The sequence below is a fragment of the Lichenostomus cassidix genome, chromosome 4A, assembly GCF_008360975.1.
Source record: "Lichenostomus cassidix isolate B80296 chromosome 4A, HeHo_3.0, whole genome shotgun sequence".
Taxonomy (NCBI): Eukaryota; Metazoa; Chordata; class Aves; order Passeriformes; family Meliphagidae; genus Lichenostomus; species Lichenostomus cassidix.
This window is the reverse complement of record NC_139485.1, coordinates 4,647,701-4,674,217: the sequence shown is the minus strand read 5'-3', so window position 1 is coordinate 4,674,217 and position 26,517 is coordinate 4,647,701. Positions and strand designations below refer to the sequence as shown.

At 43.3% G+C, this 26,517-nt stretch overlaps 1 protein-coding gene across 5 annotated transcripts in view; it reads right to left on the bottom strand.

Annotated features, from left to right (window-relative positions):
- HTR2C (5-hydroxytryptamine receptor 2C) overlaps positions 1-26,517 on the bottom strand; it is a 224,847-nt gene that overhangs the window by 182,424 nt on the left and 15,906 nt on the right. For 2 of the 5 annotated variants that reach the window (XM_085060267.1, XM_085060266.1), the window contains exon 1: positions 9,787-10,623. The exons of the other annotated variants lie outside the window; for them this stretch is intronic. The gene's annotated coding sequence lies outside the window, so the exon portion shown is untranslated. Of the gene's footprint in view, positions 1-9,786; positions 10,624-26,517 lie in introns of those variants that run through there. 5 annotated transcript variants of the gene reach the window in all.

Below are 26,517 nucleotides of genomic sequence, written 5' to 3'. Positions count from 1 at the left end.
GTTTGCAAGTAGCACAAGGTTATCACTTCAGCAAAGGATTTTACAGCATAATATCCACACAGTTAATAACCTTCAGAGAAATAAAGAGAGGGGGTAATAAACATCTCCCAGGTAGGATGGCTGTCACCTTCAGCATATTTATAATTTGCTTTTATGTAAATTTTGGCAACATTTCTTTTTATTCAGCTTTTGCAAAGAGTCACATTCTTTTCCCATGCACCATACCTGCATTAACAATCATTAAAGTACTATCAGCCTAACTCGAAGCATGGTCTGACTTGGCAGTGTGATGAGCAGCTCCTCTCTGTGCTTTCCATCCTGTTTAGGGCTATAGGCTGCTGGGCTGCATTTGCATACATTAGATGAACACAGGTGTCCCTACTGCTAAGATACCCATAAAATATTCTTTTAAGAACAGAATGAATCAACTCAACCTAAAAAGGAGTCTAAACATTCTTAAATAATCGTGGCATCTTCATTTTGAAGAAAACCAACTTTTAAGCATCCATGGCTTAAATATTATTAAGATTTCTAGGAGAAATATTCTTCAGCCCCAATAGAGCCCATGTTTTATTTAAATTAGCATTACACCTAAGAGCTTTAGCACATATTTTCTTCTCAGACAGTCCTTATTACTTTGTGACTGTTTCGTATCACCCCTAAATAACACTGTCACCAGCTAAATGAATAGAGTGAGCTATACTTACAGATGATTTATTCTGAACTAAAACATGTATCAGGAGGCATATTTCCACCCTGAGTCTCTAGATACAGTTCCCTGTGGCAGCAAAGGAGCTCTGTGCCTTTCTGCCCTGAATTTCTAACAAGATAATTTGCATATGCACACACTCCTGAGCTCTGGCATGCACAACTTTGAGCAAAGTTGGAATCCTCCATCTGGGAAAGGCACACTCTGTGCCTCACCCTGTTCTGAACATCCTCTACAGCCACCGCAGGCATCACTTGGCACAGCTCACTAGAGGCCCTCCTCTGCTTCTGGGAGGAGAGGGGAAAAACAGACATGAAGAATCATGTCCAGTCCTCTTCAACACCCACGTGGCATGCACTGGAGTGGTTAGAGCTGTCAGGACTTACGGACTCACTACATGAAAAGGGAAAACCCTTCTCATAAACATAAACAGTGGACAACCAGGTGCTGATGGACAGTCATGCTAATAAAGTGCTTCTGTCTTCCCATTGGTCCTTTCTGTGCTGTCCTAGGGAAGTTCCAAGGACTCCTCCAACAATTTTGCAGATAATAACGTACAAAGCAACAACCACAAAAGAAAATACAACTCTGAAAAAAATAATTCTATCAGTCAAGCTGACCATGAGGCGAGGATAAATCAAACTGTGATGTTGGATACCAGCGCAGGGACGGTAACAGAGGAAGGACAAGGAGCTAGAGGCCTAACACTTGCAACTTCACTCATCTTGTTTAGCTGCTCAGTGCCCTGGATAATATCTTCTACATGCTAACAAAGGTATTGTTCAATGCAACTTCAAACCTAGCATTTAAAAAATTGAAATATGGTTTTCTACCTCCTTCACACAGCTCAGACATTGTTTCAGATTTGAAGAAATACTGGAGAAAACAAACAATCTACAAATAAACAATGAACCCCAAAGTTACCATAAAGATGCAGAGAGAAAAACCCCCAGACCCTCCACATACCTCCTCCTACTGCTTTGGGTCTCTCCCTTCCCTACATGGCCGTGATTTTCATCATGAGGTTTTCAACATCACACTTCTCAGATTGCATTGCAACCACTCAGAGCTTGACAGCCAGAGGAATCTGTCAAGCAGCACAATCCTGTAAGGGCTCATATCCAAACAAGGACTTCTGCCTTCATCTTGCCACACCGCAACCACCTCAAGGAGACTCAAGGCAGAGAACACAAGTTCCTACTCAATCAGGCACAAGGAGTCCTGCAAATAAACCTCAGGACTGGCTCAGAAACAAGTATGTGGCTACTTGTGCTAAGCTAAGAAAAGCAGTGGCACAAGGAAAGGCCAACACTTTTGGAAAGAGGCAGTTATGCAAGAAAATTTGCCATCTTGTAAAATTATCCTCTCCTCACCCACATGGTGTTAGGCATAGCTCCCACTGGGCTGAGCTTAAACACATTCACAACAGTCAGGCAGACGTGATGTTGATCACTGCTGCCAGGGTATATTAGGATTATTATATTCTCACCCTGCTTTTTACATTATTCTCTAAGCATCTGCTATTTGCCACTGTTGGAGACAGGATACCAGGCTGTCAGTAATTGTTAATGTCAAGGAAACAAATGGACTGTTCAAGAAAAAACTGAAAAAAAAAAAAATGAAGGTGGCAAAAAGAGAGAGAAAGAAGTAATCAAGGTGGAATCATAGAATCCCAGAGATGAGGTCAAGGCGTGCCAAATAAATACTAGGGTGAGCACTGAGGGGATAAAATATAGAAAACAACACCCCAGTGACTGAAAGAAGAAAGGTTTTACTCCGTATTCCTGCTAGAAGGGAACTACCTCAAGGGCAGAACAATAGAAAAAGATGATCAAGCTAAGGAAAAGGCACAGATGAGGCAAGGAGCTAGACAGGAGAGTTTTGGATGGGCCACAAACATTAGCCCAGCAATTGTAAGTGGTCACCTGGATGTGGGACCCAAAGCAGCACTGCAGACCAATTGCTAGAGGACTGAACTCCTAAGGAATAAAAGAAACAAGTAATTAAACACCAGCAGAAACCCCAGAACTGCTGGTGGTTTCCCCAACAAAAAGTATGGGGAAACAAGTGCTCAAAACCCAAATTTGTAATTTGCTTCATCTTTGCCATGGATTTTATGAATACCTCAACAGCAACAGAAACCTGTTCAGTCTCTGCTGGGAAACCTGACCCAGTGGCCACCAGGAAGCTGAACCTGAAAGCAACAGAAATCATTGTGACTGCACCCCCTGTACCTGCATGTGATGGGAACCTCAACCACCTTTTGAATAATCCCGAATTTTTTTAATCTACTTAATAAAGGGTGGGAATAGCAGCTGTGCCAGCACTGTAAACTTGGTTTTTGCAAACAGCTCGGTGACACACCATTCACTGACTGTAAGAATATCATTACCTGAAATTACTACAGCACACTTTAAAAAATCACTGATAATTGACAAGATGTAATTTTAATGAGGAACCATCAGTGAATGGAAGTGCTTTTAACTGGGCCTACAGAGACAAGTTTTGCAGCTCAATGCAACTCAGAACTGGCTTAAGTGATAAATATTGCCAAACTTAGACAAGCACAGTCAAACTACTCAGTCTCCTTCATATGCCCAGCCCTATCAAAGATCAGACCCTGTAACACAGAAAAACATAATTATTCTTGGCTAGGATCAATGAATGCAGTGGGGAATTATCTACTCCACTCACAGAAGGGGGAACTGTTATGTTGAAAGTTGGATAATTAAAAATATATATGGGAGTCAGGGCAGATAAATGGAACACAGGGTCCCAGGGCTGTGTTGGAGCTACAAGATCTAATGACACGTTTAGATGTTTCAGGAGAGGCAAGGTTAGAAAGGTGATGTTTCTGTGCACAGTGCTAGTGAGAGCATTAGTAAAATCTGGCATTCTGCTGTCCCAGAGTAGCCACCTGTAATGTCCACAACTCAAAAAGATACTGAAAACCAGGGAGAAATGCACAGAATTTAAGAGCTGGAAAACAGATTGTGTGGAAAGAGTTTAAATTATATGATCTCTTCAGCAAAAAGGAGGCTGAATGATGATTTGTCCACATCATGGGACATTATTTGCATTACCAGCAGGCTCCTTAATTAAGCAGACAAAGGACGAAGATGATTCAACTTGTGGAGCAAGAAAATAAACAGATTTGATTTATTCTTTTATAAATCACCAGAAATAATTACTCACCAAAACAACTACCCTGAGGACACCTTTGAAATGCAGTTATCTGCACTCTTTAAATAAGCCTGAATATTCTTCTGAAAGGCAAGGAGAATGCTGGGTGAAATTTTCTATAGCCTGTGTCATCAGGATGATCCCAAGGGTCATGTGTGCATTTCAGAGCTGAGGACTACCAGAGATTATTTGCCATATTCACACTACAATGCTCAGACTGACTTGCTTACATGAGGTTTTATATTTGCACACAGTTGTAGAAAATACAGAATGTGAAGATTAACATTTAAAAACAGGTAAGTTATTGAGACAAGAGAGCTGTTTGGTACATTTATTCCAGCATTCAGCTATTTTATTGTCGTAAGCCAAGCACATAGCAGTGGGTACCATAAAATCTAAAAATACAAGCTTTTTCAAAGGGAGTGTATATTAAATTTAATCCATAACTGTAAGAGTTTCAGTAGACCTACAATAGCCCCCATTAGAAACATTAAGATTACAGTCTTCCAGATAACAATGTCCACAATAACTGTGTACAAACCACTATATATATTAAAGTATGGATAATTAATATGCTTCAACATTTTAATTTTTTTTTTTTGTTTGCAAGCAATAGCTGTTCTAAAATCATACATGTCTGCCCAGAGCTCCCTGAATGTCACATATGCTGAAAAAGAATGGAGCTAGGCATTTGTGGTCAAATGCTGCAACTCTTGGCATGAAAACACGCTCAAAAGTCTGCATTTTGGCTGAAACGAGCCCCCTGGATAAATCTCAAATATAAAATCCCTTATGGGACAAATCTCACACTGCTGGTCTTCTCTCTGCAGCAGTAAGTGCCTGCATGCAATCAAGGTGTTGGGAAGTGGGCAGGAGCAGAAGATCCACAACACCCACTGACACAAACATGATCCACATCAGTCTCTAAACTGACACAGATTTTCCCACTTCAGTTTCCCCATAAAGCCTGGAACATACAAGTCTGGTAGATAGAGCTGCTATTTAACAGGAGAGGGGAAAGCACGAGTTGCAGTGCCAATCAAAGAGATGGTTTATGGAATCAAGTGACAATATCAGGTCCCAGTGAGCAGAAACAAAATGGCATCTGCTCTCGGGATGCTCAGAAGCAAACAGCAGCACACACTTCACAGCCCACGCCATAACATGGACTGGCAAAATGGCAAGTTCAGCAAGGCAGAGTTCAACCTGCAGGGTTGGATCCTTCACCAAACCCCTCAAAGGTGCCTGGAGCACCCCAGCTGGGGTTGGTGGTTTGCTGAAGGTGGACTGAGACCAGCTGCTGTTGCAGGCTGGGGTTCATCTCACCCAGCACTGCTGCCACCACCCACACACTCAGCCCCAAGCCAGTCAGGCAGGCTCCATCCATGGCACTAGAGAGGACCAGGCATTTCTAGCCTGCAGTTCATCTCCTCTTGCTGTAGACAAGGGTAATTGTGCCCTCAGAGTGCTTTTTTCTCTGCTGCAAAGAAAATCTAAACATATAAATGTTTGCAGTATCAGATTAATGCCCCGTTCTCTGTCAGTGCCAGGTAATTATATCTGTAATGACCAGTGAGATCTTCCATACTGTCACACCTAAGAAACAAAGCTGGGACAGAGCAGGGAGACCAACTTTGTCACTGCCTGAGTTGGAATCAAAATTTATTACTTTCTACTTAATATCTTTGGAGGGAAAAAAAATAATTGAAATACAGAAATTGGTCATAAAGGAACCAAATTACCAGAACCAGTCCTGCTGTCCAGAAGACCAAAGTGATGATCAGCGTGTGTCCTGGCTGTAGAGCAAATTGGCTGAAGTAGTTACTGTGCAACTTGAATTCAGGCACTGTGGCCCAATGGTGGAAAAATCTTGGCTGACAGTGGGGCTAACCTGTATCACATCCTGGCTCACCAGTTTTGCTGAGCAACAACCTCCCCCCTCTATTTTCCCCTTTATCGATTTCTGTGCAGAAACCACAGAATTCATACAATATTTATAGCACGGAAGGAGTATTATAGTGATGGGGGAGGTGATGTCATTCCTCTAATGTTTGTTGACTTATGGCTAGAATGTGCAATTCAACAGCTGAGGAACGTATCATTTCTATTCATGCTGCACTGCTCAGAAGCGCTCACATTTCAGTCCATGTCAGCTGAACGAAGGTAGCCAGATCCTTGGACACTTGCCACTGCAGCTATGTAGTAGAATTATGGCGCCTGGAACATTTTATGATCTCTGATGATAGCAGCATTTACACTGGGCTGATGGTTCAAATTAATCTGATTTTCAGAAGTTACAGCATTTAATTAGGATTGGTAATAAAAATTATAGCATTGAAGAAGCATTATGACAGCATCTGTCCTGATACGGGGGTGGGGGAATCAGTCAGGGTTTTAAAAAAAAGCAATAAATTATTAAAAGTGACTAACAACCAAAGAAGATGACCTTCTGGAACAATAAACAATAGATAGCAGCTGCCTCATCTTTGGGGTGGAAAATCACTTGATAATTTTGCACCTCAAAACATTTCTTTGAGGTGGTGTAAAACCCACTCTACAATACAGGTCCCTTTCTGTACATTTTCTAAGCAACTAAATCCTAGCACTCCATTTTTACTTTTATTGCCTTTCAGACTGGTGAGAGCAATATAATGATTCATCATTAAAGTACTCTTTAAGCAGCTTTGTTCCTATTTGTTGCTATATATATTAAATAGATATTGCTCTTTGAATTCACCTCTAAAGTCAGACTCAGTTTTTTATCTAACAAGAATGGTATCTCCAGTCATCATCTGAATGCAGCAAAGTGAAAAAACCCTTTGCATAATATAAATATCTGCATTCACTAAGAGGAGACTGATGCCACCACCTACTGTGAATGCATTTTATAAGTGGTAAAAAGCCAGATAGATTTCAAGTGCAGTAGCACAGTCTGTCAAAGACACTCAAGGCACTATCAGAAAGGAACAGTTTTATCTCCAACTCAACAGTTTCTGGACCACAGGCTTTACTCACCTGTAGCTGTTCACAAGCAGTATCCAAACCATAAAAATGCAATGGTTGCTGAAAGAGTGCAGGTACATAAAAACAGGCCCTTGTTTAAGTCCCTACAGAAACCAGGGAAATCACTGTCTAGCAAATAGTTATTTCCTTTGCCCTGTCTGTTATCCACCCCCTGCACCACCAGTGGCTGAAGAGCAGCACATGACTGGCCAGTTATCCCAGCATGGCTCAGCAGGCACGGGACCTAATGGATGTGGCCAGGCATCTGTCTCCAAAAGGGCAAACCCCACAGAGATCCCAGCATCACCGCTGCCAGGTCACCCCTGGGCCCATAAGAACATGAAGTTTAGCCCATTTTTGCAGAGGGGCACAGCAAGGAGTTCTTGCCCTCACTCTCCATGGTGGGAAAAATGTTACTGCCAGGCAGAGGAAGGTGATCAGTATAGCCTGTGTGACACAAAATGCTGACCAGTCCCCATTTCATAAATTACCATTTTAAAAATTACTATTATTAACTCTAACAAATAGCTTTTAACTTCCACATCCTTAGAGTTTAATGCAAAACTTTATTACTGCCCAGAAAGGCTGCTCAGGAATAGTCAGTGGTTCGAAAGTACTGGTTTGATTTCCTGAGCGGGCATGAGTATGGCTGTAAGGAACATATTCCTATCCACTTCTTCAGAATGCATCATGTGGAAATATGCCCAAACACTTTGCTGGTTTTGTAAAAGAACCTTTTGAAAAAGACACTTGCTGAAATAGAGGCACAGAGATGACCAAAATAGTTGCTGGCCAGAAAGCGTCCAAACTAATTCTGAATTTTGAAATCTTGTTTGAGAACCATTTTGCTTTCATGCAGCCAGTTCTAATCACCATTCTGTGTGCAAACAGCAGTAAGTGGGAATGACTAATATATGTGTTTCCAGCACAGACAATGGTGTTACTTAACGCTCACCACCTTTTATGAGTGCTGTTCTAGAAAGAAGTCATTCAGACGACCTCACACCAGTTCTACTCTGATGAGACTCCACCAAATGTTCATACATCTGTGTTTTCACCACTCCAAGTGAAGCCAGGAGATTTCTCTTTGTGGGAGAAATAAGTGTTGCTATGGAGCACTGGAGATCTTCCTAGTATGTGGGTAAGAAGGAATCCTCTTTCTCAGGACAGAGAGGAGCATCTACTTCCCAGGTATCATCACCACAGCCTCCATCCCTGGCAGGGATTGTGGCTCCTTGATTCATACGCAACAACAAATCCACCAGACCCACTGCTGCTTCTCCTCCTCCAACACAGAGGTCCTGCAGAGCAGAAGAGGTCTTCTCTACAGTATCCCAGAGGAGGATGCACAAGTGTCCTGTCCTTCCAAAAAAATAAGGAAACGTTTTCTTGTCTACATTTGGGCCCAAACTACAGAAAAAAAAAGAAAAAAAAAAAAAAGGGGGGGGGGGGGATTCTACTCCAGACTTGCCTATGAGATATGTCAGTGCTGAGTCAAACATAGCTCAACAGCCCTGGGGAAACTGAAGAGGCAATTACAAATGCTCTGACAAAAACGCTCAGGTAGCAACACGTTCTGGTTAAGAATGTGTTGCTACCTGAGCAAAGAAAACACAAGTGACTAAAGACATTTACAGGGCAGATGACAGTGCTGCTCTTTTACCTGAAGAGTGCAGTTATGAATGACACATTTGTTCTACCAGGATGCCACAGAAACACTTCTGAAACTGTTACACAGCAATGGCACTGTTGGCTGTGCTATCTCAATAGCTCTGCAATGCCAGAAACAAACACAAACCACTCTCGGTGTGATGCAGGTGTGTAATCCAGGCAGCACCTTCCTCTTCTGCACACCCAGGGTTCCTTGGCAGGGTCTGTGCTCAGGAGGCAACAGGCAAACCTGAATTTGTGGGTCAACCAGGCCAACAGAATCAAAAAGGTATCCAATGCCCACCACTCAGCTTTTCCAGGGAAACTGGAAACTTTCCTTTCAGCTTAATCTTTATGAGATAAAGCTCCCACTGGAGGTCTCAAGACAAACCAAAAAAGCATGCCCTGATAGTGAGAAGGTAACAGGATTAGCTGCTGTTGATTTTGTTAGGTATTTGTCAAGAAGGCAACTTTCTAAACAAGCCTAAGTAAATTTGATGGCACTGACAGATTTTTTTTCTCCCAGGTATTGGTGCAAAAAATCCCCAGGCAAAGATTCTGGGTGGTAAAGTAGTTAGAGTTGAACAAAACTCCTCTCCACAAAGCTGGGAAAGCAAAACACAAACCCCAGATTCATACACAGGCAGCTTCTAAAACAAATTTCCTTCTCTATTTCGGACCACCAATATCAACCCTTAGGAAACTCAACATTCCTTCTTCCTCAGGGAAAAGCACCTGTTTTCTTCCTCTTAGTGCAATTCCACTCCTCAAAAAAGAGCACTACCTCCCCGTCAGCAGCATTTTTCCTCTCTGTGTGGCTGCCCTCTGTCCTCCCCACGTCCACAGGAGCAGAATGAAGGGACCTGTAGAGTGCACTGTGTTCCAGTTTCCGAACCGAAGCATAACCCAGCATACTGCAGCCAACCCCATCGGAAGGTCATATACCAGGAAGAAGTGAAAGCTCCCAGGTGCATTTCACTGAGACAGAGGGTAGTTTGTTTCAATTAAGTGCAACAACTTTATTGCCAATCACAAAAGGTATCACTCAGGTACCTTTTGCCCTCTCCTCCCTGCTGCACGCACAGAAATCACACACATATTTTCTGTCTGACATTACAGGCTGCAAATTAAACCCTGTTCCCATGGAAAAATTTGAAAAATTTTATAGCCCAGACTGAGACGAGGACTGTATCCCCCCGGCAAAGATCATGGCATATGGGGATCAAGGCAGCAGCACCTACCTCTGCGAGCCGACAGAGCCAGCAAGTCAACATAATTCTTCTTGGCTGGAGACATTTACCCCAGCTCAGACAGCCGGGGCTCTGCTGCCATGCCTGGAGCTTCGGACACACCAAGAAAGCATCTTCTGTGAGCAGCGCGGCTCCTCTCACACACCGAACTGCAGCAGCGGCAGCCTGAGAGAGCAGCAGCAGTTGAATTGCTGCACATGTATCTCTGCAGATTATTTCCTGCTCAAACACTTGGCGTAAAGGCAGATGCTCTTAACCCTCTGGAGGCCTATGCCTTTGTCCCCCTTCAGCAGAAGAAAGCCAGCAACTCCAAATATTCTGTGGTGAGGCCAGAGAGGAATGACCGAAGACACGCAGGGCATCTTCCGAGAAGTAGTCCCAAGCTCGTGTTAGTTGCAGTCACTTTGTGCTCAGGGAGCCAGGCATTCCCACAGCAGCCCACAGCATCCCCAGGCAGGCACCACACGGTTCCCACTGCATCACCCACTGCAGATCCCCGGGCTCCAGCCAAGCACCACTCGCAGCTCAAGCGGGAGCCCCCGCCAGCGTGGGGTGGCCAGAGGTCTGACCCTGCGGCTGGAGGCCACGGCCGGGCAGGCAAGCAGGCGAGGGACACGAGAGGAGCACAAGTGATGTGGCAAGCCCAGCAGTGTCACCCAAACTCAGGCACGCGGGGCTCCTGCTCCTGGCACGGAGCTCTGCGGTGCCGGGCGCTGCCCCATCACCTGCGGGCACCCACTGTGCGGGCGGGCAGCGCTGGCCGGGCGGCACTCGGCTGGCGAGCGGCAGCGCTGCTCCCTCTCACAGCCTGCGAATGTGACTGGAAAGCATGGCTGAAAACATGCTACAATTAACAGGAGGGAGGGAGATACTACTGCTCTCCTGCTAGTCTTAAAGGCACATTGCTCACATGTGCCTGGTGAGGATGCAGACGCCCACAGCTTCAGTCGCAGCGTCTCACCCACCTGCAGGCAGCCAAGGAGCCCAGGCAGAAGCCCTGGCCGGGTCTGGGGAAGGAGAGAAGCCCAGGAGTCAGGAAGTGAAGGGGCAGCTAGCAGGAGTCCCTACATCAGGGGCTGAGAGTGAGGCCTGGCACAGCCTCACCACTGTCCCGGGAGCCTGATCGAGCCACTGTCACCCAGCCAGGCTGCTGACCCCTGTCACTGGCCCCTCTGCCAGCATCCCAGCCAGACATAGGCCAGACTGGCCAGTGCTGCACCGAATCCCACACGGCACCAGCCATTGTTTCCAGCGAGCAAGGATGGCCTGGTATACCGTCAGAGCATGATGTCCCTCTCCTGGTCTTGGCAGGACAGTCAGGTTAGAGGCACTGTTCCCGCTGGAGACACTGGCCAGGACCACAGCAGCAGGTGCAGTTTTTCACGTTGGTGTTCCACAGAAAGGACATTCCTTCTGCACAGCCAGAAGCACTGAAATCCAGTGTGCCATACATGCTAAAGCTGTGATGAGTTCAGCAGGTCTTCAGTGGCTGTAGCATCTGGTGCCATGGCCACTTCTCTCCTGCCCCAGGGCTGGGCCAGCAGGCTGTGCAGCAGCTGAATGCCACGTTCTCTCTTTGTCTCTCCTCATACCTTCTTCTGAGTGCCTTGGGATGCTCTGGTTCGTCCTTCACCATGTCACAGGACAGACACAATAACAATGCCAGTAAGCCCAGCCCACATCAAGTTTTCCCTCCCTTGCCCTCCGAACAGCTGGCATCTGAAACACTCTGCAGAACAGGCGATTTACCCTATTAAAAATCCTCACTTTTCTCTCAGCAGTGGTTGTTGCCATAGATAACATGCTTTTCTGAGCAGGCCAAAGCGGTGTGAAGCCCTGAACCTTGTTAAGCCGCTCTGCGTCACACAGCAACCCGTTAACACCTTTGATTGTCCAGGCCCATGGAGACACCAAAATTAACCCAATCAATACCTGCCTCCATCACTGCGAGGGAAGCTATTAGGAGTGTGGATATTTTAGCCCAAGCACACACTGCCAAAACAAATTACTATGGTGAAAAGGAAGTTTAGCGTCCTGTAACTTCAGGCTTTCCTGAAAAATAGTCTGAAAGGGAAGGTATAGACTGTATACCATTAACACAATGCCACCAAAGAGTTGCCACTGATGCATGCATCACAGCAAAATACATACCTGCTTTCCTCTAGTGCTAATACAGAGGGGCTATTAAAACATGTTCTCCTTGTGAAACAAGTGTAATGCATGTTTCACTGCTTACAGGCCATGCAGCTTTGTGCAAAAATACCATAGTGAATTAGTTCAAAATGGTCTTTATTAAGTACTGCATATCTTAAAGAAAGTCTTTTCAACACCAGACCTACAAAACATGTATAAGTAATAATCAAAATGCTAGGCAGAGACACTTAAGGCTTTATACTCCTGAAGTTTCTCCCCTGAGTATCAAAGATCAAATTTGTTCTACAGAAGAGAGCTGAGGATTTCTTGAGTTTAATGCTTCCTGAGCTCATTGATTAGTATGCAAACACAGCACAGTGACTACCAGCACATGACTACAAGTATCTGTCCTGAAAAGGGCACTCCTCTGCAACACACTCAATAGGAATATTCTATGTACAGGCAGTATTACTTTTTTAAACTGCAAGACTGATGGAACAACTTTAAATTCAGGGAAAATGGTTGCCTGTTAAATTCATAAGATCAAATGCTTATTTGAGTTATTCCATCATGTACAACGGAGTGTTTTGGCGTGAGAAACTCAGGTCAGCAGGGTCATATCTTTCTGTTGGATACCAGATCTGTCACAAAAATTATGCACATTTGCAAGAGTAGAATTTTTTTTATTCTTAAAAATATGAGTGTGAGGAAGCCATCAGGTTGTGAAGTGTCATACTACAGAAAGCTGAATCATTAAAGATATTTGCAAACAACTGCAAGACCCAAAATCCACATCACAATTGTACTAAACTGCATGTTGCAACAAATATATGTATTCTAATTAGAGTACAGAGGTCTTCACACAAAAAAAAGCACTGCAAAACAACCTTTCTCAAAGACCTTAAATGCATAATAAATGAATGTAAACTGTAAGAAACATGGCCACCATTACAATGGAGTTTTAAAGAAATAAACAGAGAACCTTGGAAGTCAGAAACTTGACTATAACTATTCACAACTTTCAGAAATATATTTTCAAATGTATTGCTACATGATAGCTGAGGAATAACAAAGCCAACTCTAAAACGTTTTGAAATTCAGAGCTCTCAGGTGGTGTGTCCCTGCACAGAAAACAAGAAAACAGAAAACAAGCAACAGACAGCAGGCACATTCAAGAGCATCCAGCATGCTGACCCTACTGGGACTTAGAAAAGTAACAGCACTAGTTTAAATGGCAAATTTGGAAAAAAAAAAAGCCAGGCAGGAGCAAGAGAGCTGGAGGCTTGGCAGGATGAAACTGTACCCACTTGCATGGGTCCTGTAAATGTCCTGGCAATCTCTGCTGAGAAATCCTGGGATATTCAGCCTTCTTCATGTTACAAAATTCCCATGCTCTACTCTCGAAATTCAACATCCAACCTCTTTATAATTATTCTGCTACTACATTCATATAGTGCATGAAGAGTAATCCATCTTCCAAGAAATTGTTTGTCCACTGCTGTTACAAATTGCAAAGGATCATCACTGATTTGTAACAGGTAAGTAAACAATTCATACATCAAGTAAACCATTCGTACACCTATTGTCAGCACATCCTCCAGGTCACCTGTAAAAAATCCTTACAAGTGAGAGGGGAGGGCTTCTGTACAGTGTGAAAAGCAATGTCAGCACAATCATTTCATCCTTCTGGAGGGTGATGGGTGTGGCTGGAGTTTCGCTTGTGCACTTCATGCACTGAAGCAACTGCATTGGGCCAACCCATACACTGCCACAGGCAAGCACCTGAGCTGCTGCAGATAACGATGGCAAGAGCAGCACTGGAAGAAGCCAGGACACCCTGGATAAGCAACGGGCAGGAAGATTGAACACTCTGAGCCTTGCATCCACTTTTGATACGTGCAGTAAGAGCCATACTCAGTCCAGTGAACAACTCCTCCACAGATCATGAACTGAAAATTTTGACCAAGAAAAAGAATGTGGCAAATGGTGAGTCCTGCTTTTAGAAGCTCCGATTCTGTACTCCCCACAAGCTTTGGCTACAAATAAATTACAGAGTCTCTGGGATATGCCAAGCTTTCCACCCCAGGGTTCCCTGAAATTGTTCTCCAGGCTGCCTCACAGAGCAGCTCCCAACATTTAGTATCACCAATCACTTTCCAGTTTTTCTTATCAGCCCCTACCAACAACCAGCTACTGAGCATTTACCTGTCTGCAGTTCAGAACCCCTGGGTTGACAGTGAGGAGCCCAGCCAGAAGAGAGGTGCAATAGCAGATGCCAGAGCACAGAGTTTGGGAAGCAACAGCAACAGCATTGAGCTTTAATATCCAGCTTGCCCAGAAACTACCTCCCAGCCAAAGTAACAAAAGGAGCAACAAAAGCATATACAGTTTCAAACACTCATACACACATTAGCCTGGTGAGCCGTCAGTCCTGAGGTTTATTCATATTGGAAAAACTTCAGAAGTTCAAAAGAGGCATTAGCATCCAAGCAAGCCACACTGCCAGGCTGCAGCACTTCACTGAGAAACATCATAGGATCAGTGTGCAGTGTTTACCCAAAGAGATGCATGGGGATTAGAATGGGAGTTTACTGCAGGGAAAAGCTAGGGACATCAGAGGCCTAAAAGCCCTTTCAAACACCCTATTTGCAAGACAAAAACCCACTCTTTTGACTTGACCTATTTAAAAGCAGATATTACTGATTATGAACCTTTAAAACACCAGCATGTATTATGGTTTTTTGTGAGGGGTCTGTTGTTTGTTTGGGTTTTTTTGGTGAGTTTTTTTAAAATCAGTATTTATGTTGTCCATGAAAATATTCGATGTCGCTGTTGAGCAGCTAGCAGAGTAATGAAGGCACCAGTTCTCAGTGGCAAGAAGGAATGACCTTTATTGTTTTGATTTCATCACATATATAGAGTTCTCAAAAGTCACCCAGATTGGTCAGTCAGAAGCCTTCCCCCAGGCCTGATTGGCCAGGCCTGCACTGTCCAAGTTCTGGGACACTGTTCCAATAACATCCAAACTTTATCTTTATTTATAAAATACAAGAAGAATTCTCGTGGGAAAAACCTGTGCTGGCCACAATTCTATTGTATTTAGACATTAGAATACCATAGCCCTCCTCGTATCTGTGATTTAGAAATGGAAGTATTTGCACTGAGAGAGAGGTTTGCAGAATTCAATGAATGTGTTGGCAAAGAGTCAAAAGAGCATGTTTGGACAGCCTGGGGAGTATAAGGTCCCCCCAGCTGCCTTTACAAGTTAGCTTGTTTCACCTTTATCAAGGCTTCCGACTTGAACTACTTCTGAGAAGGCAGCCTTGATTTCGCCGAAATTTTCAAACGGATTTGAGAAGTTGAACATTGAAATAGGACCACAGGAACAGCTCATCAGACAATAATCTTATATCTACTGAATGTCCTTCGTAGTCAGAGACATCTGGGCCAAACCCTACAGCCACGATCAACTCTGGTATCTACAAGTACAAATCAATCTATTCAAAAATGGAGCTCTCAAAGAAGCCAAGGCATCATTCAGAAACTGGGGGCCATGGTTCTGGCTGGTGGTGCTTCTTCCTGATTCAGTAATGAAGAAAGGTAGCAACTATGAATAAAAAAAACCCCAAAAGGTGCCAAAGAGAAAAGAGGCTGTAGCAAAGTGACCACCTGGGTATTAAAAGACAAACTCTCCTAAGATTCAGATGCAGCAAGAATGATTAAACATCGATACAGAGCCCAAACTACAAGAAGTAGATCCTCTGTTCCTTGGTGCAGGCAAACTGAAGCTAGAAGTATTTTAGGAAGGTGAGCACTGGTAATAGCTTTACTGTAGGACAACTAGGTTAAATTGAGCTGGGATAAAAAGGAGTGAGACTGAATTATTTAAGCTTCCTTTCTGGCCATATGTGCTGTGAACAGCTGATAAGTCGTAGGAAGAACATGCTACTTTTAGATCTCTTGACTTTCCTGTGCCAGGGTCCTTCTTTCTCTGCTGAGCAAACACGGAACTAAGGCTTATTGCTGCTGGGAAGCTGGGAAGCATGGGCTCTCCCTCCACCTCTGGTGCTGGCTGATGAGTTATTTTGGGCTATTTAAGTTCATAACCCATTCTTTAAAGTGACCCTAAAGATTCCATACATATTTGGGAGGTGCTTTGAAAAACGGCAGTACAGCTTAGTCCCCATCAGCCTCTGCCTGCAACAAAAAATACTCCAAAAACAGAAAAAACTTTCCAGGCAACCATGATAAGCAAGCTCTATGTTCAACAGGGATACACAAATACTGGGGAAATATTATGAGAAAAGGTCTTGAAGAAACACTGCAATTAGTTAATGTCAAATGAGGACCTCATGTGCCTCAGCAGTGACCAGAGCTGCACAGGCTTGAACTTGGAAAGCCAGGGGAGCACCCAGTGGCACAGGGAGACACACCAAAGTCATTAGACTCCTTCTGGCACCCTCCCCACCTCATGTTCCTTCTGAGGATTTTTTTTGTAATGAAATTCTTCCTTTCATCAAAAATTTCATGTTTAATTTTATAGCCAAATTCAATTTTCTATTTATATTTGTCATTTATATACAGGTTTGGAAGAATTCTAATAGAATTCTACCCCATACATTTGCCAGAATTTGATAATATTGTTTCTGTTCAAAGATCAACAGGAAGCAACACAGAACAATCCTGTCAGGCCCATGCTGGGGCCAGTAGATTCTCACCTCCACCTTCCTGTTCCACTTCTGGAGACCATCTCTCTGATATACACCCACAGGACAATCCCCACCTTTCCTTTGCCTTGCTGTTGCCTGCCCTGCTGCTCCCAGATGCAGCATCCCTTCCCTGGGACTCCAATGTCCTAAATACCAGGATCTTCCCATGTGCTCCCATATTAGCATTGAGGACCTTGTGGAAAGGGAATCAATATAAGCCCCAAAAAGCTATGAGGAGACTGTGGAAGCAGTGAGCCTTCTCTTCACACAAAACTGCCTTGGAAACCTGCATGCTGCAGGCATCCCTCTGTTTCTCAGCTGCTGCATGAGGTTATCCATGCTTTGGGCAGCACCTGATGGAGTCAGAGCACAAAAGAGTCAGCTATTTAAACCTGTGAGGTCCAGAAACCCCAGCTGAGAAAGTGAGAGAGGAGTGAGATATCACAAGTGACAAACTACGGCAGAGAAGGAGAACCTGCACATGCTGGGTTGAAGAGGAAGTTTCTCATACAGCAACTGTCAAAACCTTGTTCTGAAATGGCTCAGTAAGCTTTGCCTCAGCATTGTCCTAACTTGGACAGCTGGGGACAGCTCTGCACACTCTGCAGCTTCCCCAGGAATTCCAAGAGCTCACATGACCCCAGGGGGCCTTCTGGAGCACGGGGAGATGGCACTGTCCCTTTCTGTACCCCTGATACCTTATGAGATCCCCTGTCTTCCCTTCTGCTCCCCTTTCGCACTCCTTAGCCAGTGGGTGACAGAGGGAGGGTGGGGGAAACACTGCAGAGGAGTCCAGCAGTCAATGCACTGATGCAGCACGCGGTGTCCTGAGCTCTCTGCTGTCCAGGCACACACACCCACCCTGTCCCTGCCTGCTGGGATGCCACAGCTGCTGCTCCAGCCGTGGGCTGAAGGTACAGCACCTCCCATTCCTTTGCAGGACACTCACTGGTGCATTGTGCTTGCTCAGCCTGAGCACATTAACCCAGGAGCACTAAAAAGGTTTATCTGAACTGGGGCTAAAAAGAAAATTACAAAGAAGCTTTGGCAGAAGGGTGAAACCTATCATTAATTTTAGTGGTGAATGATCTAAAATATATATACACATTGTCCTTTTATAGTGGGACTGTGTTTCTCTATTGCTGCCTTAAAAATGTCGTGCTAGCTCCACCTAGCCCACAGAATGCTTGTACTAGCACTGGGGAATTCTTCAGGATTAAGTATGGCCACTTTTGTTCAATTTGATCAACTGGTTATTTTTTGCAATTCAGAATAATGCTTCTATTTAATTCCTTTCACCATCTCCCACAGGAAAAATATGGGCTTCAGCTAATCTCTCAAGGGTACATTTACTAAGTATGCAAAAGATTTTACAAATAACTGAGGGGGAAGGCAACACTTTGCTATGCATCACATATATTTTAAAAGTCCATTACAGTCCTCCAGATTTACCATGCTACCAGAACTCAGATGGGTATTTAATGCAAGTAAAACTTTACAGGTCAGTGCAGAAATCTGACTGACTCATCCAAAATTGTCTGGACAATAAAAGTGTTCAGGCCACCCCTTGCAAATCTGCCTGAAAACTCACACCTTCCAAGTCCTGCTGGTCCTAACTGGAGTGCTGTTATCTCATTAGAAGTTTCTGCTCAATCACTAAGCAGTACAATCCACTAAAATAGGATTTCTGGAATATTAATTCCAAAGGAAGATAATCAAACATAATGCTACTACAGCCCACCTAATTTTTTGTGATTGGCTCTCCAGTAAACTTAACAAAAGAAATCGGCAATCAACAAACAATATTTTTATCAACAGACAAAACAGAAAGGTTTTGGAGAAGGGCAAGCATTGAGGTAAGATGTGCATTTACCTGCAGAAATCCAGGAGGGGTTACTGTGCCATCTAATGGGACAATTTCCCTTCTGAACAATGCAAGTAACCAAAAGATAAATCATTCAGGGGATATTTTCCAAAGTTTGGGCCACAAGTTTAACGAGAAACTTTAGTGCCATTGAAATGGCTGTATGGGCCAGACTGTGCTGTCTGGGATATATTCTTTTTTGACTTCTCCCTGAAGTCAGAAAAGGCTGTGAAGATTTGAAGGGATCGTGTAAAGTTTAAGATTTGCGCATCCTTGCATGGACTTCGGACTTTGTCATTCAAGTGATTTTAGTCCAATCCCAAGGGCCTTTCTCATCAGAAGGATCATTACACTTTCTCTGCACTAAATGACAAACACACAGAACTTGAGTGGGATTGGAATGGCCCTTTGTAAGAGGTGGAGTAGGGGAATTCCCAGAACAACCTGAGCCTCTCCACACTCACATCTCAAACCTGGCCAGTTCTGGGTTCAAACACTCCTGGTTAGGGGCCATTCTGAGGTTCTAGGAACACATAATTTGTTGAGAAACCTGCAGACAAAGGGAGAACGATGGGCAGAAGTTGCTTGGATTTGTGAAAAAGGATCTAAAGAAGATCTCTCCATCACCTTTTACAATTACACAGCAACAAAGACATGGAAGAAACACAACAAAAGCCTTCACACTTATAGTATATTACCCTCAGGAAGCAGGCTCCTCTGTATATACCCTAGCAATCAGACTTTTAATACTGTCATTTCCAAAAAAACCTAACAAAATAGAAAAACCATTTTGAAGATTAGGCTTTCTGCAGAGATAAGAAAAGGAGCTGATATGGACCTTAGCCACAGCCCTGTATAACAGCAAAAAGAGTCAGAGAAACACAGATGAAAGCATACTCCACCCACAGGGATTCAAAAGGCGAGCCCAGGCCTGAAAGCTGCACTGCCTTTCCTATGTGAGAATCCTGCTCCTGTTCTACAAAACAGGGATGGCTTTGCTGCACACACCTGGGGCAGCCCAAGCCCATGTGCCTGGGTGGCTCTGAGCTCACACCAAGCCATGTGCCAGTTCCACCAGGGCAGGAGATGTTGGGTGAGTGACTCTGCACACAGATGGGGAGTGATGAAACGAGTGCCAGTGCCTTGGCAGGAGGCTGCTCGGCTGGGAGGGCGATGCCACGCCGATAGCAGATGCTGCTAACACCTGTTGGTGGGCACAGCACTCTCCTTTTAAAAGCAGTCAACCATGGGAGGCAGGGAAGCATGGGGCTTGTAGGCACTCAGGGGACAGGAACAGATAATTGCTTTCCAGGTGCCAGTAGGCAGCCAACAAAGGAAAATATGTGCTGCAAGGTTACAGAGTCAGGCAGGACAGGAAGGAATTTGCATCTAACAACAGCATCAGTCCTCAAGGAAAAGAAGCATCAGTCTGAAGCTGTAGGACCCTGAGCAGTGGACTTCATTGCTTTTTGTACAACAGCAGCAGAGCAGAAAATACAAATGCGGTTAAGCTTCAAAGGGAACTGGGTTTAGCACCGAGACCAGACTAGTAAGATTCATTCAAAGAATTTTAGCTCTTCCTTTGCCACATCACATTCTTGAATATACCCTCTGTTCACTCTGCCTTAGAAACTCATTCTTTACTAAATTACATTAAAGTAATCTTATTTTTCCCAGACTGGTTCATTCAAGTGGGATACTGAATAAAGTATTGAGGTAGAAAGGGAACTGTGGCTTCCAGACAATAAAGCTTTCCTCTCCAGAGGCAGTGCCAAAGAGAAGCTGCAGACCTGGGCTGTGGCTGCAAAGAACCCGTGCACCAAACAAGAGTGGTCAGTGACCTTTGTATGTTAGGGCAGTCAGGACTCAGTTTGCACCGGACAAAATACAGCTTAAAATAAATTTGTGTTAGGGTGCACCTCATCGTGCACCTCATTGCCTTGCTTCTTGCAGCATTCATGTTAATATACTCTTCCTCCACTGCCAGTTTCTTTGTAAATACCCACTTAGAGCTGCTGTGATAAAGGGTGTTTTCACTACAAATTCTCAATTATCCTTAAATTACTAAAACACCCAGATTTCAAATAAGCACTTTCTTTCTTTTCCTTCAAGATTCTATCAACTAGTGCCCCAGTTAATTACTGTCTTCTGACAGAGTTTCAAAACTCAGCTTGTTTGATGCCACAAAAGCATAAATCCCAAGAAAAAAAATTCTCAAGAAATGCAGGCCTCTGCTTCTTTTATTTTAAATTGGTTTTGTGCCGTCAATGAAATCATCCTGTGGAAAAAAAAATTAAATTCCAGCCTTTGGGGAGAGGCTGAACAGAAAAACTTTTAATATGCAAAGTTCAAACAGCAGCAACAGAAAACAGGGTTTTGGAAGGAGCACCTCTGGCTGGCCCTAACAATAGCTTTTGTCAGTTCCCCAGGCTCCAGCAGCACAGTCAGCCAGCTGGCTGCATAATTTAACATATAATATCTTATGCATCTTGATCTTATCAGAGCACTTTACAGAGGCTAATGGAAATGGTAGAATAGACTTTTGAGGCCTTCTGCAGTGCTTGCTTTGAACTGCCCAGGTTTACACAGCATCCAGTCAATTACCTAATCCCATCCACAGACGTCTACTGTCAAATGAAGCACAAAGCAAAAGGCATTTAATAAAAGGATGGATGGAACAGAGATCAGCTGACCATGAACAGCATATGACTGTTCAGTCATTCATACAGTGATCTATCTAATACCCTCAGAGTTAATATTTTAGATCTGCTTTTTTTCCTTAGGCTTGCTCCTTCCTCCAAGGCTTGCTATTTTAAAGATAACAGCACATTTTGCTAGCAAATAACTGTGAAATAAATTCTATTTCAATAGCTTACTACAGAAAAAGTTCTTGTATGTTGCTATAAGTAATAAAGAACAGAAAAGTGCCCTTTGCTTTTCTTTGGCTTTTTTCAGTTAAAGCCAGGAAGAAGGGAAGACACTGAAAATAAAGCACTCCTACTGCATACAAGCAGTGCTGGAATTACATATTTCCATGGCTGCTTTTTTGACTCAACCAGCAGTCTGGCAGGGCAGACATCATGCCCAGAAAGTTGTTTTTCCCAGGGTGAGAACAAACCCTTACACTCTAGCTGTTCTGACCTTGCAGCTTTCCCACACACACGGAAGTTGACTGCATGATTTGTAGAACATCTCAAGTTAGATTTTTTTTTCCCACCCAAAGTTAATCCCTGCAAGAAAAATAGATCAATGTGAATCAGCTGAATCTAGGAAAACAGAGAAAACAGGTCTGTTGCTAAGCACAATAACTTCAAGAAAATTGCACTCATTGAAACAGCATAATTGTCACCATAAATGTGGAGAAGATAATTATTTCCGCTAAGATGTGGCAACCTTTTGCAAAGATCAGACAGATACTTCCATTGTCAAACACCCAATGGAATATCTGCATTTATTTCAAAATATTAGACAGGCGACAGGTAAAAATAACATTATTAACTTTGTGCATTCTTTTTATATGACTTATGTCCTTTACTGCATCTTGGCTTCCATATATGCCATAAATCAGTGAAAGAAGAGAGCAATAAAAATAGAGGGACACAGAAAAGATGAAGAACTAATATTCAAATCCTCCCACAGAAGGCAGACAAACCTCCAAGGGAATGTGGGCAGATTTTTGTTAGGAGGAGGAGAATGAGAACATGAAAAATATCAGCCAACCAAAATAATGGAAAAAACCAAAAACATACATACATATGGATGGCCCTGGGAAACTAGCAGGGACCTCTCTGCAAGAGGAGTGTCTAGGGAGCAAGATGTCTCAGGGCTTTTAAGTCAGACCATCCAGCCATGAGGTGCCAAAGCCTGTCAACCTCCAAAGCTAGCACAATGATTATAAAAGGGAAACAGGAACTAGGACACACTGATAAAAGCACTAAAATCGCCTTGAAAACATAAGAGCGAAGAGATTAGCAAGCTAAACAATACTTTTTCCTCTACGCTGTCACGGTTGATTGTTTAAAGCCTGTCAAAAGCTCCTCTGGGAAACTCTTCATAGATATACTGCGAGCAGTGGGAGAGTAGGGAATCAGTCAATATTTAATAACTTTATTACTCAGACAGCACCATATGCAATTAATTGAAAATTACAATGGCATTTGGGGGAAAAGTGCTTTTCTTCTGTAATAACAACCAAGTAGTTGGAAGTATTTTGAAAGGATTTTCTCTTTTTAATATTCAAAAGAGGCACACACCTTTGCTACAGCTCTAGCAGAACCTTGAGGACACCTCAACTACCAGAGAATTTCCAGAAATAACTTCTGTCACCAATGCTGAAAGTTTTCTTTTTCTCATCTTAGTTTCTTTCCAAGCCATGAGCAAATATGAGACTGCACTGAAATCATTAGCACCGCCCACCAGGCAGATCTGCTCATCACTGCACATTCCCTCTCTCCAAGACAGACAGCTGGAGGCTGGATCTGGACACCATGGAAGAGGCTGGCAGAGCACTCACAGCTTCAACTGCATGGGCTGCCTGAAGTTCCTTTCTCAGGGAGGAAAGACAACTTCCAAAGGAAGCCCAGGAACACATTCAGTTCCTTCATCACACTAGTGAAACCACTTTTGGAAGGCTGAACATGTATCAGAAGTTCACAATTCTAAAAGAAAGAGGGAAGAGGAAAAAAAAAAACCAAAACATGGAAACAGCCAAAAAGCATTTGGGAGGTAGACACTGTGCTGCACAGCAAGACACCCAAAGAAAAACTTACAGAAAAATGAATACCAAGCAGTGGCATGAAGAGCATAAATGAGTGTCTTGGGAAATATTAATGTGCCTAACTACTGACACAGACAGCTTCTGTAACTCAGTAGGGAAAGAAAAGGGGGAAAAAATCCAGTGAATCCAGTGCCACATAGTAAAAATTACTGAATCTGCTATTAAAGTCTGCCAATCAATACACTCACTCTCAAATACACTTCTCCTGAAAGTATAGGAGCACATCTTTCATTGCTCTTCTGTATCTGTCTTCCTCCAGCCAACATTCTGAAGAAAATAATTTTATGCCTTCTCTCCTCAGGCACCAAACTCTGAATTACAATATAAATTTAGGTCTCCCAAGGAGTTGGTAACTCACCTGACTTTGCTTGTCCCCATTATTTTCCAAGGAGACAAGCAGAGCAGTGACACTCTCACAAATTCATTTGATTGGCAAATGCCTGAGGTTTTCTACTGATCTTTAAATGCACTATGAATCTAATAAAACCCTCAATACCAGTACTGGAATATTTCATACATTGCAGTTTTATTTAATTTCTTATTTATCTGACTGCTGCCAAACAACAGGATACTCCATGAAAGATAATACAGCCCTAAATGAGATATGAACCATTCTTAAAATACTCTGTGTATATTTTCTTGCACACACGTGAGTCCACAAATCCTACTGCTTAGTTCTCAATGAAGTTGTTTCATTTGTTTTAAGTATGTCTCTGACTGGAGACATTCTGCTTCAGAAATATCCCTATAAATATACCCAGGGGGGAATCTGACATATACAGTGTAATTGCTTTGCTATCTAGACTTAATCCTGCATAGAAACCATCTGTTGCATTTAAAAAAATGTAATAAAAAATAAACAGAAAAAGGAAAAAAATCCACAAACACAAAAGCCAAATAAGATTCTTTTTGTATGCTGCTTACTATTTCTGAAATTTGTATTTTATATTCTGCATGTGTAGACCACAAGATCGCCATGCACAAGGTCATCACAAAGTGGTGTTGCAATACTACTTAAAAAAATCCAGACAAGGATTTCAAGATGTGCAGAGAAACCAGGTGTGTAAAGAAATCCTTTCATTCTACTCATCTTAGGAAAGAACCAGAACCAAGGGAAAGGAATTCAGAGGAAACAGCCAGAAACATAAAATATTTATCTTTCCAGGAAGAGAATGGAAATCGTGGGCTGCTGCTCTGGGAGAGAAGACAATTGGGAAGAGGAGATGCTAAAATGGCCTTGCTTGATACAGAGAGCACACAAAATTCAGGTTGGAAGGCACTGCTCAGAGGGTCAGGGGCTGCTCCCTTTCCCAGGAATCCTCTGTCCTTCCAGAGGTGTTTAACTCGACCTTCACCAGTGAAGGCTCTAAATTTCCCTGGGCAATAAATTCTGATGCTTTACTACAGCTCCCTAAGCTTCACCTAGCATCCCAACTCTATCTTCCTTGTCACAAGGAATAATCTAGTACCATTAGGCACCCTGTGGAAACTCCCTGCCGGAGGTCCTTAGGCTAACAAAACTTCTGTTTGAAAGAATATAATCACATGTGACCCTGCTCAGGTGCTGACTTGCTGAGAGCCTTTTGGGCTTATATGGGGGGATGTGAAAGGCAGAGCTCTCGCTCCATTCACACATTCTTCTCACAGCTGTTGGTATGTCTGAGGGACAGGGTGTGTCCAGCTGTGTGTCCAGCTGTGGCAGCTGTCTCAGCAGCAAATGCTCCAAGCACCAACAGAGCTAAAGGGAGCTTGGGCAAAAATCCTTGTTTCCATGCCCTAAAGGACCCCCAGCTTCCTCTGAAAGGGACATCAGCTCCCAAGAGAGTGGAGAGAGGGGGAATGAGGAGGTTGGATGCAGTTCCCAGGGCGCACTCAACCATCTCTGTAGATGCAGAGCCCCCGTGCTTCCAAATCATTCAAGGACTTGCCCCCCACTCCTTACCCTGCTCTTGTTCCTCCAGGTCTCAGCTAGAATTTAGCTTCTCTTCTTGGAAACCCTTCATTCCTACAGACTGTCGGGTTTTGTCTTGGTCCCTAATCTCTCCAGACTTATACCCTATCTTCCAAAGGAAGGCTGATGCTTCACTCTTAATGCAAGGTTCCATATATTCATAACTTACAAAAGCCATACAAAAACCTTTAGCCTCCTGGAAGCAATAACCTATTGATTTAACATTTTGCTCACTACTACCAGCTAATAAAAGGATGAAAACAAGGCACTATATCACAGAGTGTCACCAGCAGCTCAAAACAAATTGGATCCTTTTTGGATCAACAGAAGCATGAAGACTAGAGCAAACTCCCATTTCATGCCCACACTGAACCTCAAATCACCACCTTTTATCAGCTTTCAGCCCCATCCCACTCCCATCACCTGCGTGTGACCAAGTGCATTCAGAACAGGACTAATGGCAGATAGCATCATTAAAAGGCTTTGAGTCATACATCAGTGAGTGTCTGAGTACTAGGGTATGTCAGTTAGTATACTTACAAACAGAAGGCTTTGCAAGACAATCTAAATCACAGCACATGATCTCCAAATTCAGCTCTGAAGTTTCCAAATAGACTTCTTGTCATCCCGAGACACCAAACAGCCATGCCCAAAGCTGGATGTGTGTTCCTCTTTCATCAACATATCTCTGCTCCTGCCGCGTCCTAATGGATGCATTACCTTGAGTTGTCACATCCGATTGCATGTGATGTGACATAGGATGACATGAATAATGTACCCCCCTTTGATGTGAACAAATTCATTAGTTTAGCTTTGGGGAAGAACAGGAAAGCAAAAATGTACTGGGCAGCAGTTTACATGAATCATTGTATTATTATTTTCATTGTTATTATTATTGTTATTACTATTTCTACTATTACGATGATGATGATGATCTTTATGTTTACTTCCTCTCTCACAGAAGTGTAACAAAAATAGCCTAAGTTAAAAAGAAACTTATTTCCTCACAGAAAGCATTTACGAAAGCCTCCATAGTTCTTTATTTTCAAATTTTACAAATATTAAATGGGTCCCTTCAGCATTGGTTGGCATTGAACTATCAGTTACCAGATGCCTTTCATATTTCTTTTCAGAAATTAAGGACATGGGGAAGAAGAGACCTTCTTTGCTGGCTTGGTTTTTGACTAAGCAGACTTTTCCCCCCTATTGTTCTACAAACTGGATGTACACAGATACCGGAATATTACATCAAAGAGCCAAAAAAGTTAATTAAGTCCCTCATTAATTA